At 31.8% G+C, this 14,965-nt stretch overlaps 1 pseudogene; it reads left to right on the top strand.

Moving 5' to 3' along the window:
• The window catches only part of LOC105177043, a 1,996-nt pseudogene extending 1,412 nt beyond the window's left edge, over positions 1–584 (top strand).

The following is a 14,965-nucleotide window of genomic DNA, read 5'->3' as shown; positions in this document are numbered from 1 at the left end:
GATGCACCCCGACGGGTACCTGGAAATCAAGGACCGATCCAAGGACGTCATCATCAGTGGCGGGGAGAACCTGAGCAGCGTGGAGGTCGAATCGGTTCTGTACACGCACCCGGCGGTGAATGAGGCTGCGGTGGTGGCGCGGCCGGACGAATTCTGGGGCGAAACCCCGTGTGCCTTCCTGAGTTTGAAAGAAGGGGTGAAGGAGAAGCCAACGGAGAAGGAGGTGGTGGCATTTTGCCGGTCAAAACTGCCGCACTACATGGTGCCGAAGACGGTGGTGATCAAGGAGGAGCTGCCGAAAACTTCCACCGGAAAAATACAGAAGTTTGTACTCAAAGAGCTGGCCAACGCGATGGGATCCACCACGACGAGTCGGCTGTAGTGAGTAAATGCAGTTGTGTGTGTGTGCATGCTGGAATTACTTGTGTTATTAATGATCAACACCAAAACCAATACATGATTTTTTGAGTAATAATTCGACCAACTTTTACTTTACCAGTTTTTTTTTTTAATCTTTTCTTGGGATTGAACAGAATTGGCACATGTTGTATTACGAATTGAATTTTTTATTTCATTCAACTTATGTATAATTATGTGTATGTATTTACATAATTCGTTTTCTATAGAAAAAATGTAGGCATATAACATGTATGTATTAAATTAAATAATATAACAATCAAATTTAAAATAAAAAATTCAATTCACTCTCAAATTCTTCCCTTTCTTGTCCAACTTGTATAATGTATCAGAATGTGCTTTTGCATGATGTCATGGCCCAAAGGTAATACCCGTTCTTTATGCTCCATTCTCAAAATGCAACTTAACAGAATTATGACAACTAGAACAACTCCATATCCTAACCATTCTACCTCTTTTCAATCACCTCATTTTCTTTTATAAGTCAGCTAAATCGTAATTTGTTCACCTTATTACATGTATTTGGTGGAATAAATTCGAACTATGTAACCAAAAGTTTAGTAAAATCATGAGTGGATGCACATGAAATTAAATATAATAGAAATTTTGTCAAAATAGTTGAATATAACATATTGACTAGCAGCAATATTGATTAAGCTTGTAAGAATCTTATCACACAATTACCAACACATACAAGGGAAAAATGTAAACAACCCATTTATCATATAGGGTATATGCAGAAGTACACCCTCCTATGAAAAAAAAAAAACAAAATACCTCGCTTTCTTTTAATAATTGAGGCAATTTATCTCCTTAGAGGGGAGGGGTGTAGTACACGCGCCCCGCCTGTTATTATGCATGCTTTTTAAGAATAAAATGATTTTTATAAATATATATTAAATTATATAAAACATATAATCCCCACCTCTTTTCCAACAACCGCCCCATGCCTTCCCCTCCACCAGTCCCATCACCCGCACCCTCCCTTTCCTTGTTCTACCGCCGTCACCTCTTCCTCCCTTTAGCCAGCCCTGTCGCTAGCCCAACAACCCCATTCTTTCACCCCCATCGCCCCATCCCCGTTCGCCCACCCTCCATCTGTGGAAACCTTTTCCTCCTTCTTCCTTATGCTAATGACAATAAATAGAGAGAGAAGGCTCCGATGACATATCCATTGAGGAAGTAGGGGGTAACAACCATGCCCACCCCCTACTAGTAGCTACCGTTCATGAGAGGTTGAGAGCGAGAAATGGATGAGAAAGGGATTGATGTAATGTGCAAGAGGAGTCTGCCATAAGTAGTCGGAGGAAAACCCCTTCCTCAACCCTTTATTGTTGCCATGGATAGAAGGTAAATTCTAAAATTGAGAAAGATAAATGTTCTCACTGATAATTATATAACTGAATTACTTAGAAAAATTAAGACCTTGAGATAAGAGATATTATTCTCAGTAAAATAGATAATAATGGTAAAGCCTAAACATCTGAGTCGAACCAAAATCGTGACAAGATGACTTGTAAGCCTTTTGAACCTTATACAATTAGTGAGGTCAAAAGATTGCTAATGAAAAGCATACAATTAAAAATAACCCTTCTATTTTAGAAGATCTAAAGGTAGAAATAGAAAAATTAAAAGAAGATATAAGAAATATTAAAAGACACAATTAGTCTCCTACTACTAGGATAGAAATGTTAGAATAATACCAAATTAGGTAAAGATAAAAATGAGGATGATTTTCTTCCACACTAGAAATAGTTACTAGTCAAAATTGATATATTGATAAATAAAAATTTTAAAAAAATATTTACTACTCTAAATAGATAGTGGAGTAGATATAAATTGTATTAAAAAAAATTTAATACTGACCAAATATTTGAAAAAACAACCCATTTTTTTACCCACTGCTAATAGGCAAAAATTAAATATAAGCTTTAAAATCCCAAAAGCTTACATATATAATATTAAAAGATGTATTTCAACAAGTTTTCTATTAATAAAAAATTTAACCAATAAAATAATTTTAAGGACACCTTTTCTTAAGAGAATTCCCTACAAAATTTTTGGATTGGGAAAAGATAGGCGATGCAAATCTATAACGAATTTTGTAACAATTTCAAACGAAAATCTTCAATTTTTCAGTTGCACTCACATTTCAATATGGTTGGCCTAAAAACCGTTGAAAAATTGACACGGTTATTATTTTGGAACAGTTTTTTGAACAACATCTTCAAAAAATTTGAAACGGGTTTTGTAAAATGTTTATCCCTATACAACATTGCAAGACTTTTAGTGAATGTGCTGATGAAGTCATTAAGAGAAATTCATTCTAAAATCGTTACAAAAATCGTTCCAAAGTTTTGATTTTTTTGTAATATTTAATAAATTGTAACTTGCATCAGAACAATAAACAATAGCGGATCTATGCAAGCATTCCATTCCAAGAAAGTAGGGCTGAAGTCGAAAGCGAGGTAGAGTGATGCACGGTCGGCATTAGTTAATCGGCTTAGGCAATTCTTGTTGTGGGTGTAGGGTAGGACTCTTTTTTACGAGTTTCAGGGGTGAATCCTCATATAAAGGATTCTCATACCCGGAAAAGTCCCCAACTGGATCAATCTTTGTTGGCTGGCTTGCTTTGCTTGGTTGGCGCTTGCATTTTGGAGTGAAAAATATCTATTTCTATATATAATAGTTTAAAGGAAAAATCGTTCGATCAAAGTAGAAATATCTTAAGACAAGATAAATCGACTAGTTTTACGCCAGTTTCTTTCTTTCTTCTTGACTCACCTTGATTTATCGAGATTTTCTTTGTGTTCAGTGTACTACTCCTCTCCCTTTCGTTCTTACTCATTCCTCTCAAAGTCATACGAGCTAGCTGGCCCGACTAGTGAATCAGTAAGATTCATTTGTTCAATAAAATCTTTTGTATTCACAAGTTCCATCGTTCCCACCCGACTAGTGAATCAGTAAGATTCATTTGTTCAATAAAATCTTTTGTATTCACAAGTTCCATCGTTCCCACCGCTTCGTACTTAATGGTTAGGTCAGAATTTTCTAAAGGAGCTCATAATCCAATTTATTTTTGAGTCAACTTTCTTAATCTTTATTGGCTCGAAGCTCTTGATTATTTTTCTTCTATAAGAAAGATTCATTCAAATCAAACGTGAAAGCTTCTTTTCATCCAGCTCAAGGTAAACCAACTAAAAATATGAGTTCTCGAATAGAAATTTTAGTTCTAGAAAACCTCAAAATAGAAAGATCTACTCTTTACTCAAGTTTTCAGTGGAAACCAAATAAGATTTCATTGATTGCGCCTTCTTTTTATTTATTATTATTATTCAGATTTTCTTTTTTTCTGTCACTAAAGGCACTAGCTTGGTCTTGTTTGCTATTAGTTTCAATATCTGCTGACTGATCCATTCGGGCTTCGTATGGTAGATGTCGTTTTTTTTTATGTCTTCGGAGAGTAGATGAAAGTTAGAAGGGAAAAGAATGTTGTAAGGAGATATTGAATGAAAGAACCCTGAAAATGAACAAAAACAGCGTCAAATCAAGATGTGACAATGGACTATTAGAAAAAGACAATGGAGGTGACAAAAGTACTGACAAATGAAATCGTAACCATCAATATTGGATGTTACGCTAAACTTTAAAAGATTTTATAAGTTCATATAAAAAATATATTTTTAGAGCTTATAAAATGTTGGATCTTATTTTATGCTAAAACTCATACAGTATTTGAATAAAATAAGATTCACGCTTATAAAATGTTAGCAATCACAAAGTTATAATTAATTTAAAAATTATTAAAATCTTAAGAAAAAATTTACAGTTTTTAAATTTATTAAAAATTATAAGTTCCTAATATCTAATTTTTAAATTTTATATTTTTCTGGATAAAATAAGCAGAATATATTGATGCAGCATTAAGCATCCACCAAAACATGTGTAGGCCTTAAAGTCCCAGTTCCCAACCGCCAACTTCTTCACCAACTGTATGTATGAGTTGATATCACAAGTCATGATTATCACATATTTTAAGAATAATTCATTATTATTTTTTTAAAATTTGATGTAATTATATATAAATATATTATAATTTAAAAATTATATTTAATGTCGCTGACATTTATTTTCATCAAATAAACAGATCCATCAATTAGTAAAATTCATGTAATTTATTCACATAAACAAAAGTTGAATTCAAATCCATATTTACATGCTACAAACTTATTACATGTCAAAAAAAAAATCCTTATAAGGGTGAAGATGCATCTCCTCACATGCACTAACGCGTGAAGATATATAAGAATAGTTTAGTCAGAAAAGATCTATTTGACCTATAACAGGTCTATCATAAATCAATTTGGAGTAACTATAAATTTCCATTCAAATTTTTTATTTTTATTGATATGAGCAAATTTTATAAGTTTTTTGAATACATGTATTTATTTATTAAATAAAAATAAATAACAGAAGTACGAAATATAATTTTTTAAATATATAATTATATCGAATTTCAAGAAGTGACAGCGTAATTATGGTTATATGTAATAATTGTATCTGCAAGACAAAAGGATGTTGTAATTTATTACAAAAGCTCTTGGATCTTGCTCGAATTGGTAGTTGTGCATAAATAGGATAGGGGTGTTGACGGTATCCTCGTGCCACTGTTGGCTCTTTACGTTCAGAGGAATGGTGTGAATTAATGATGTCTAGTTACAGCTAGGCATAGCCGAATGAGACGGATAGGCTGGAATTTCCGCTCCACAACCTTTCATTTTCAAATCATGGGTTAATTACATTTATATACTTTTTTTTTAAAATGTAAAATTATTTTTTTTTTCAAAAAAACATTTAAAATTACTTTTAGGTTCCTTTCGAAAATTCTTTATTTATACCGGATTGTTTTGTATTAGGAAATGCACAAAAAGTTCTGACGTTAGCCAAAAAAATACATGATTTTCAATTTTACTCCTTATTTAATATTTTCAAGTATATTTTTATACTTAATAAAGAGGTAAATGTAATATATATATATATGTATGGAGTGGCTTTAACATTATTATATCTTTTTTTCTTATAATTATAAAATTATTACATGAAAATGTTAAATAAGGGGCAAAATTAAAAATTTATATAAATTTTTTTTCTTACATTAACATTGTTTATTCATTCTAACGAAAGTGGGTCGGGTGTAAGCAACAAGTTTTTTAAAGGGACTTAAGTGTAATTTTTTTTAAAAAAATAAGAAAAGTATAATTTCATAAGTTTAAAAGAAATTTAAGTGTAATTAACTTAAATTATTGAATTTAAATTAATTTGAGAATGAGTTTTTAGTTTATGAATTTGACTAAGTCCGGATTAGATCACGGGTCTTGTTTAAAATCCACCCTAGACTCGTCCCAAACTCTGTCTAAATAATATTTGTAAATATATTTAATTTATTTAAAACTTTTAATTTCCATTTAGCACTTGCATTATAAAATAAATTATACATTTTAACATAATAATAACTTATAACCTACTTTTAAATAATAACTTGAATATGTTAGACAATTATAGTGATTTATTGAAGAAAATAAAAGAAAAATATAATCGAACTCTGCAGATCAGACCCGTGGAATCAGAATCAGGGGGGATCCAAAAGCGCGTCAGGAGGTAGTCTCAGTTGTTGCAAAAGTTAAATAAAATTGTCTTGAACAAGACAAAATCGGTTCGATCCGAATCAACCTTGTTGTCATTCCTATGTTCCAACTCGAAATACTAAAATGAATATCTAAAACTGTTACTAATATAGGTTTTTGTTTGAATTCATAGTAATTGATACGATTTATTAATAATTGTAAATTATTGATTGATGATTGTTACATATATACATTAATGGGAAGTAGTTAATTATGTGTAATGTGATGAGGAATTAAATTCTCGTGTACGGAATGTTGGTTGGGAGCTGATTGGTTGAAAGAATTAATAGGGAGGTTATTGATTGAACTAATTCGTGTGTGATACATTCAAATGTATATTTATAATTAATTAAAAATAATTTAGTAAAATTATAATTATTTTAAAATATATGTATTTTAATTGAACAAACAAAAAAAAGTAGTAAAAAAATAAAAAGATAAAAAAAAAAAAAAAGAATTTGGAGGAAGTTACGAAGACAAGATATGAATTCTATTGAATGGAAAGAGTTCGGATCTATTACCCCTCAGTAGGGACTATGCCGAGGGGACCCCCTGTCCTCGTATATGTTTTTGTTCTGCACCAAGGCCTTTAGCTCGTCGATCTCATGAATGGAGGGAAATAGGTCAATCCGGGGCGTGGCAATCTGTAGGGGAGCCTCCATCAGTTTCACATCTTCTTTTTGCAGATGATACACTAATTTTCAGCGAGGCTGCTGAGGGATAACAGATTTGAACTCCTGGCCATTCACTTCCGTTGAGGAACCTTGAATAAAAGTTGCTCATTGTCTTTGCTTGTACGGCTAATGTGTTTACTGTAGAATCATATACTCTGCCCGTATTTCAGACTCTAGTCTTTGATTTAGAGACATAGTAATACATACCTTTTTCCTCAAAAAAAAACAAAAGGAAAGTTACAGAGACAAGAAAAAGATTCGGAGATTGAGAAAAAAGAGATTAATTGTAAATTCTAAAAGTTCGTATTTTAATTGAATAAATTAAGAAATGTGAAAAAAAAAATGAAGCAAGTTATAGAAAGTTATTGAGAAAAGAGAAAGACATGTGTATTTATTTTTTTCAATTTGAAACGATGAACTATTATTAATTGAAATAACTCGATTATAATCATTTCTATCAAATATCGATAGTCACAACAATCTTACATTGATAAATATTGTCAAATAAATGAAATTTAAACACCACTTACTATGCAGTAGAACAGCATCTCACGCATATATCAGGGTTCATATTCATGACCTTTAAAGTCGTGGGGCCTTAGATTCGCCCAACTAAACTAAACCTCATTGGCTAAGACGAGGAAATTGAAAAGAAAAAAAATTGAGAGAGGAGTAAAAATTTAATGAATTAATATGAATAATTAGAACAAAAAAATGACATTAATTTTTGTGAGAATACTAAAATGATGTTTTTCTTTTTTGATCTGAAAAAATTGATGTTTTTCAATTACAAAAGGAATACAGATAGAAAAGAGATCACAACGCAGAAGGCAAAAATATATAAGTGGTCGAAATAAGTGTTGAAATAAAAAGATGGAGGCGGCATTATTATTTTGATTTGTACATAGTACAAGGGCAAAAATAAATTAATGGGATAATTACACTCCTCTCTCATAAAGTTCAGTGTAATTACACTTAAATTCTATGTGATTTGAAAAATTACATCTTGCACTCCTGAGGTTTGCTTCCGTCTTACAAATAAGTCTCTTCGTTAGCTAAAATTCACTAAATTTGCTGATATTAACAAAAGAAAAAATGAATAAGATTTGATATTTACCCTCGATTGACTGATTACTGACTTATTACAGGTAAACAGTTTTTTCAAACTATCCTTATAACGGTGAAAATATACGTTTTCATACGCATTAACGCATGGAGACGTATGAGGATAATTTGATCATAAAAAAATTATTTGACTTGAAATAAGTCAGTAGTAAGTCAATCAGAGGTTAATATAGATTTTTTTTTTATATAATATCAGCAAATTCAGTAAATTTTGACTAATGGATGAACTTCTTTGTTAGTCAGAAACAAACCTCAGGAGTGCTGGATGTAATTTCTCAAATTACAGGAGATTTATATGTAATTACACCAAACTTTAGGAAAAGAAAGTGTAATTATCCCTAAATTAAATTGGTCCTAATTCAAAGCACATACCAATAATTATTCTTATTATTATTTGAATCAATGTTAATGTATATGATGCAAGGTATATACCAAAATTGTTTTATGTCAAGGTCGTATCGTCGAAATATTTGGTCTTAGGTTGTACGATTGTTTTTTCAAACACTCAGCCACAGAATTTGAGGAATATAGATAATTTTCAATTATTGCTCTCCGATGCTTATATTAAATAGATTGATTTGAAAATAATAGGTATTGCAACAAATGCACCAGTGGCATTAATATGATGTTGATAATCGAGCACTATCAATTATAGGTAGATTAGACGGTTTTCATAAATGAATAACTCGTTAATTTCATGTTCGGGATAATACAACTCGAGTATCTAACGTTCCATTTCGTCCGCAAGTCGAGCTTATATAAGCCCTTAAGCTTCTTATATATGGATATACTTTTGTGCTCTTCTGATAAGCTTATGCAACAATGTTCGAGGTTTATCTTTATGATGCATGGATACAGATACAATACGGTACGGATGCAGATACGATGATAGGAAAAATATAAAAAAATTAAGACACGACACGGCTATATATAATATATATTTTTATTATATATATTCTTAATTTCTCATAAAATTAAAATATACAATATGAAAAACACCAAAATAAAATATAAACTAAGCATGTCTTACATCTACATTTTTAACGAAATATGGCTTAAAAAATATACATAATCAGTTTATTATAAAAATTACGCGAGTTTTGAAAAATTCGTAATATTCAAATTAGTTAAATCATTATTACCATCTCTCCATTTTTTAGTAATTTCATTCCAAAACTATTAGTTTGAGAGGAGTGAATTAATTCTTTTTCTTTTTTATTAAGCTCAATATATTTTTTAAAGACGGTCCAAAACTTTTTAGAATTATAAAAAAATTCTAAACATGGTCAAAATGTGTCTGACACGCCAACAGCCGTGTCCGTGGCGTATTCGACACCGTATCCTTCTTTATTCTATATTTTTACAATTGCGGATGCCGGTCCGATACATATCCAAAGCATGTCCGAATCATATCCGTATTTGAGCTACATAAAATAATTTTTCATAGTATTCGTGCATTACAATTTACCTATTATTAATTTCGAGAACCTTCTCTCTAAGTGTTTTATTTCAGAAATTTTTTGCTTGTATTCTCATAAGCTTCAATTTTTTGTAATTTGTTTATTATTTTTAATTATATTTATATATTAATTAAAATAATTATTTGTTACCAATAATTTCTTGTTTGGATGGTAAAGCTGAGATCTCATAACTAAGAAGTCGTGAGTTCCAATCCTATATATGTAGGTGTTAGTCTACTTTTATAATAGTATGCGTATATTGTTTCTTTGTTCTCCCTAAATTTGTTGACTGATTTAAAAATATTATTGGCACTCGTACTAAATGTTGTAACAATATATTTTTCTGCTTTAGAGACATCGTTGTATTTTCAAAAAAAAAATAAAATAATAATTATTTGTTGAATTTATTGAGATATTGATATAATCATCATGCATTCATTTTGGAATCATCCGTTTCCATACAAATTTGTGTATGTACGTGTGTGTTTTTAATAAATATATGATTCATTACATCATTTAATATATTTAAATTCAAACACCGTTCGATATATTAATAATTTAATTCAACGAATACTTTAAGAGGAAATAGAAAAACAGTAAATTACTATAAAAATAGACGTACACCCACATTCGTACAACTCAAACTCACAATCTTTTCATGGTGAGACAAATTTGTCTTACTCATAAAGATACAAGAAACTATCAAACATCATAGACTTATGAACGTCTTAGCCTTGTGGTTGAAGCTGCAGACTTATGAACAAATTTCAAAGGCAGGAATTTGAGCGTCAGACGTGTGGATATTTATATCACTTCATATGAGTTTATTGTAATTTATTTTATTATTATATTATTTTTTGTATATTAAATAAATATTGATATATTATCGAACTGATACATTACTTAATTTATTTAAATATAGATATAATTATATTATTACCGGTTAAAAGAATAAAATTCATGGAATAATGTAGACAAACAATATCAAAAAGTTGTGAGTGGCTGTGAGTTCAAGTCCACTAGTACATTATTCTATTTAAATAAGAATTTCTTGTAATAATATTTTAATAATGCATTATACAATTACTAATATTTAATTAATTCTAAATATAAAAGAAATGATTAATTGTACTCAGTTGTTCTATAGGAACTTTGCAATGATTTTTGTCATTTCAGCTTCTTTTTTTTTTTTTCCTTTTTTGGATTTTAAATAAAAAAATATTATTTTGATACTCGAGTTTGATTGGTAATATTATCAAATTGCGACATGAGTTACGCGAATTTTTCTATAAATATCAAACAGATATATATCTTTTATTTCGAATATTTATTATATTCATATTAATCTAATAATAACTTATACTATTATAATGATTTCAATAATAAAATGAGTAATTATAAATAATTATACTAATATATAAATCTTCATTATTCAATAACTAAAATTTTAAATCACAATAGATTTTATATTATTTTCATATAATGATGGAAATTATATTTAAGGAATGAATTGAGAGTACTATTTTATATTTTTGTATTTATAAAATCTCTTATTTATTTATTTTTTTCAAATTTTCAAACTATTGGTTTCTATCAAGTGTATATTAATTTTTTTGGGTTAATTGGGCCTAAATTGACTTCTTCAGGATAGCCCGGTTTGGATCTGTTGGACCGGAGCCCAAGAATAAAAGCGGCCCGGTCCAGACCGCATAGTTGACATGGTGAAGATTCACCTTTTCTTTGAAAATGACAATTTAGTGTTTCTTGGAATAAAACTATGACTTGTTTTCACCATAAGTAATTCATTATCTTTTATGATTAATTATCTTTTAATTCTAAAAAATTTAACATAACATAATTAAAATTTAATGTTCTTTGACTTTAGAGATACTTTTAATCCATGTTATTTATTATCTTTACATGTTTTGGTACATTATTATTTATGACATAATTATTGTGACACTCACTATAGAGAAATTCAGTTTTCTACTATAATTGATCACGATTTAAAAATTAAAATAAACTAATATTCTATCACGGTCAGACAAAATCAACGCGAGAAATTAACTTTAGAGTGTGATTAATCAATACCTACGATTTTAACTATGAGCAGGACATCTGTCACAACTTTAGATATGATCAGAAGACTTAAAATATTAGTCATTATTTTACAATGATTAATCATGTTTGGCTTCACTTACATAAATAATGGGTAATGATTATCGCACAACCGTGAGTAATTTATATTACTCTCATTTATTTTCTTTTGGCTTTGATCATGATAAGAAATTATATTTCTTCTGATAACTTAAAATAATTATTCCACTAATAAATGAACAATATTATGGTAATTTATGGCTAACTATATTAATGATGCCCGTAAAATTATTGGATCAAATTTACAAGCTAAGCATACTAGCCCAACTCGCTCATCAGAAGGACGGATAAGGGCCCACTAGCAGGACAGATAAAGACCAAAAACAGGATGGATAAAGCCCATCGATAGGAAAGAAAGACCCACAGACTTACCTGCTACTTTACTGAACTAGCAGGCCCAAGAAATAAGTCAATTTCAGTCAGACACATTATCATACAATTGGGAGGACACATCATATAACTTGCTAACACATTTGTAAATGTCACCCTAAAATATCTCTAGGTGGTTCCAACTAAATCGGTGGCAAATGACCTGGATAATCTACAAATAACCAACTCCTAGATTTTTAGGTAGATTTGGCAAGGTTCAGGCTAACTCAACTGTCTCAGTCAATCACCAACAGTTTGTTGCGGAACACAACCAACGCAAAGAGCTTTCTAATGCATACGGAACTCAATAATTGATCCCGTATCCAACTTTGTACAAGCTTATAAATAGAAGTCTTGTGCAGGCTTATGGTAACATCATTCTCATTCTCAAACTCTTATTTTTTTCACTTCTCTGTCGGTTTATAAACTATTCTAAACTCATAATTTGAACTCCAAATGAATATTTATCATTATTAATCATATCTCAACATTATTCTCACTTTATTTTAAATTTTTGTTTTTATTTCCTCATAAATCATTACTGAGTTAAGCATTAAAGTGCTAACATCTGTTTTGCAGGGCTAGTCCTATGATAATCTTAGGATTTTCTTGAAGATCCTTCAACCCTTATGGTGTGGCCAAATTTTTGGTAAGCATAATTGGCGTTGTCTGTAGGAAACACTTGAGCTTTGGCGTTAGAAATAGCAAATCCTAATAATAGAGGTGACCACGAATCTTACGAGGGAGACTCTTCCCTTCTTGCTGTCTGGACCTGTTGTTACACTTGCAGACCCCACTTTGGGAGATGCTAATGTCCTTCGTCTGGATCCGGCACTGGGAGTTAATGCTCCAACTCCAGCTCTTGACCAAACGGTGGGGCCTGCTGCTATGAACCCGCTTTTCTGTGAGTAATTCTTCAGTTCATCGTGGAAACTATCAACTCAACCCTGTCATGCCAATAGAGCAGGACCCTCTTCTCAACAGGAAAGGGGAGGAACAAAACGAACCCAAGGTATGGACAAGCAGAATTCTATTGGGCCCCAGCAGGATCGATCCACCCCTATTAATTTTGGGGGCAAAGAGGCAGCTGGATAACAACCCCTTGGTATTTGGCAATTCCTGAAAAAAAGAGATGGTAGAACTTCTCCAGCAGGTAGCAAAGAGACCATGCCTGCTGAGTGTGGCATTTCCTTCAGCGAGTGCATCATGATGGAAGAATTTCCTACTCACTTCCGAGCACCTTCACACCTACCTGCTTATGAAGGTACCACTGGTCTAGTTGAACATATCAATAAGTTCAAAAATTGCAGCCACTGCATAGGTATACTAATGGTATCAAATGTTGTGTTTTTCTAACTACACTCACGAATTCCGCCCAACAATATTAGGACCAGCTTCCTATTGGATCAGTTAGATCTTTTGAAGACTTTCGTTCCCTCTTCCAGCACCAGTTCGCCAGCAGCAAGAAGTACAAGATATCAACCACTAGTCTTTTCAGGATCAGGCAGGAGGAGAAGGACACTTTGAGGGCCTATGTCCAACATTTTAACACAACTATCCTGTAGGTCCCTATAGCCCACCAGAAGGTGCTGGTCAGTATCTATACTTAAGGGCTCTGTGAAGGGTTTTTGTTCAAATCTTTGGTTAAGAAGCCGGCTATGGAATTTTTAGATGTACTAGCACTAGCAGAAAAATATATGTATTTGGAGAATACCGGGCTGGTGAAAAAGAATGGATGTGACAGAAGGAAGGATGGCGAGCCATCTTCTATTCGCAAACCAAGGGGAGAGCCGCGAGGATATTTCAATCCCCTCGACCCAAAGAATGATCACTACACACCTCTCATAACTAGCTTGACTAGGATGCTCTTGGCAATTGATTGACTCCCTGCCCTACATTGGCCCAAGTGCTTAGAGGAAGGTCTTCAACTTCCAAAATATAAGTATTTCTACAAGTACCATAGAGAGTGTGGACAGGACACCAACCGTTGCGGCCAACTAAGACAAGAAATAGAAAGACTCATCCAAATCGGTTATCTACGTGGATAAAGAGGAAAAGCGTGAACAGAAAGAAGAATATTCCCTTCGTCACAACCGCAAAATTGAGTAGCAAGAAAAGGATTCCCACAATAGGGAACATAATATGAAGGAGGCCTCAGATGGAGAAACGAGCCTGGAGAATGTTCCTGCTAAAGGGTTAATCCATATGATAATCCTCAACTTCCAGGTCGTTGTCTTTACATACCATATGAAGCTGAAACTTCCGGTCGGAGACAAAGTAGGAGAAGTTAAAGGTGATCAATACACAGCACGAAAGTGCTAAGCAATAAAGAGCAACAACAGCAAAATATAAGTGGACCTTCCAAGCAAGGAAAGCATCAGGAATTCTACCCAGTAGGAAAATCAGAAGGGTGCAGTTCCCCCTCGTGTCCAGCTAACTGGAGAACTACTTAGCATCCAACTGGTACTAAGAGAACGGTTCCACGTGTCCAAGAACGGTTCCTAGCTGAGTCCCACACTAGCGGGACAATTAACAACTTTTTTTACAGGCATATCAAAGAAATCCATTTCCAGAATGGCTCGCTCAGTTAGTTCTTGCGCGTTATATAGACTTTGGCGTATCCTTTGGCCTGTCGAGGGAGACATCATTCATTGAGCATTGTTGTACTGTACGATTGTACTATTTATTTAATTAAAATTACATTTACCTAAAATTAGTAAAATATGAACCCTTGATGTTTTTTATAAATTTAAGATTCAACAATTAAGATTAATTGATTAAATCTGACAGTTTTGGTATAACAAATACACATCCACTGATTGTTAAAATAAGAAATAATATATATTAAATAAAGGTATTGGTCATTTTGTAAAAAATTAATGTTGTAAGTTATATCTAACAGAGAGAGACAATTGAGCTACATTTAAGAAAATAGATAGGGGTTTTTTTTTTTTTTGGCCTATTTTAGAAAACAAAGGAGAGTTTTGGCAGAACTTTTAAAATGTAGAGGAGTTTTATGCATTTAAGTATATAATTTATTATGAATCCAAAATATTATAATAATTCTTTTTAAAATTAA

This window comes from Sesamum indicum, linkage group LG14 (genome assembly GCF_000512975.1).
Source record: "Sesamum indicum cultivar Zhongzhi No. 13 linkage group LG14, S_indicum_v1.0, whole genome shotgun sequence".
In the NCBI taxonomy this organism is placed as follows: Eukaryota; Viridiplantae; Streptophyta; class Magnoliopsida; order Lamiales; family Pedaliaceae; genus Sesamum; species Sesamum indicum.
This window is presented reverse-complemented; position numbering and strand designations above follow the sequence as displayed.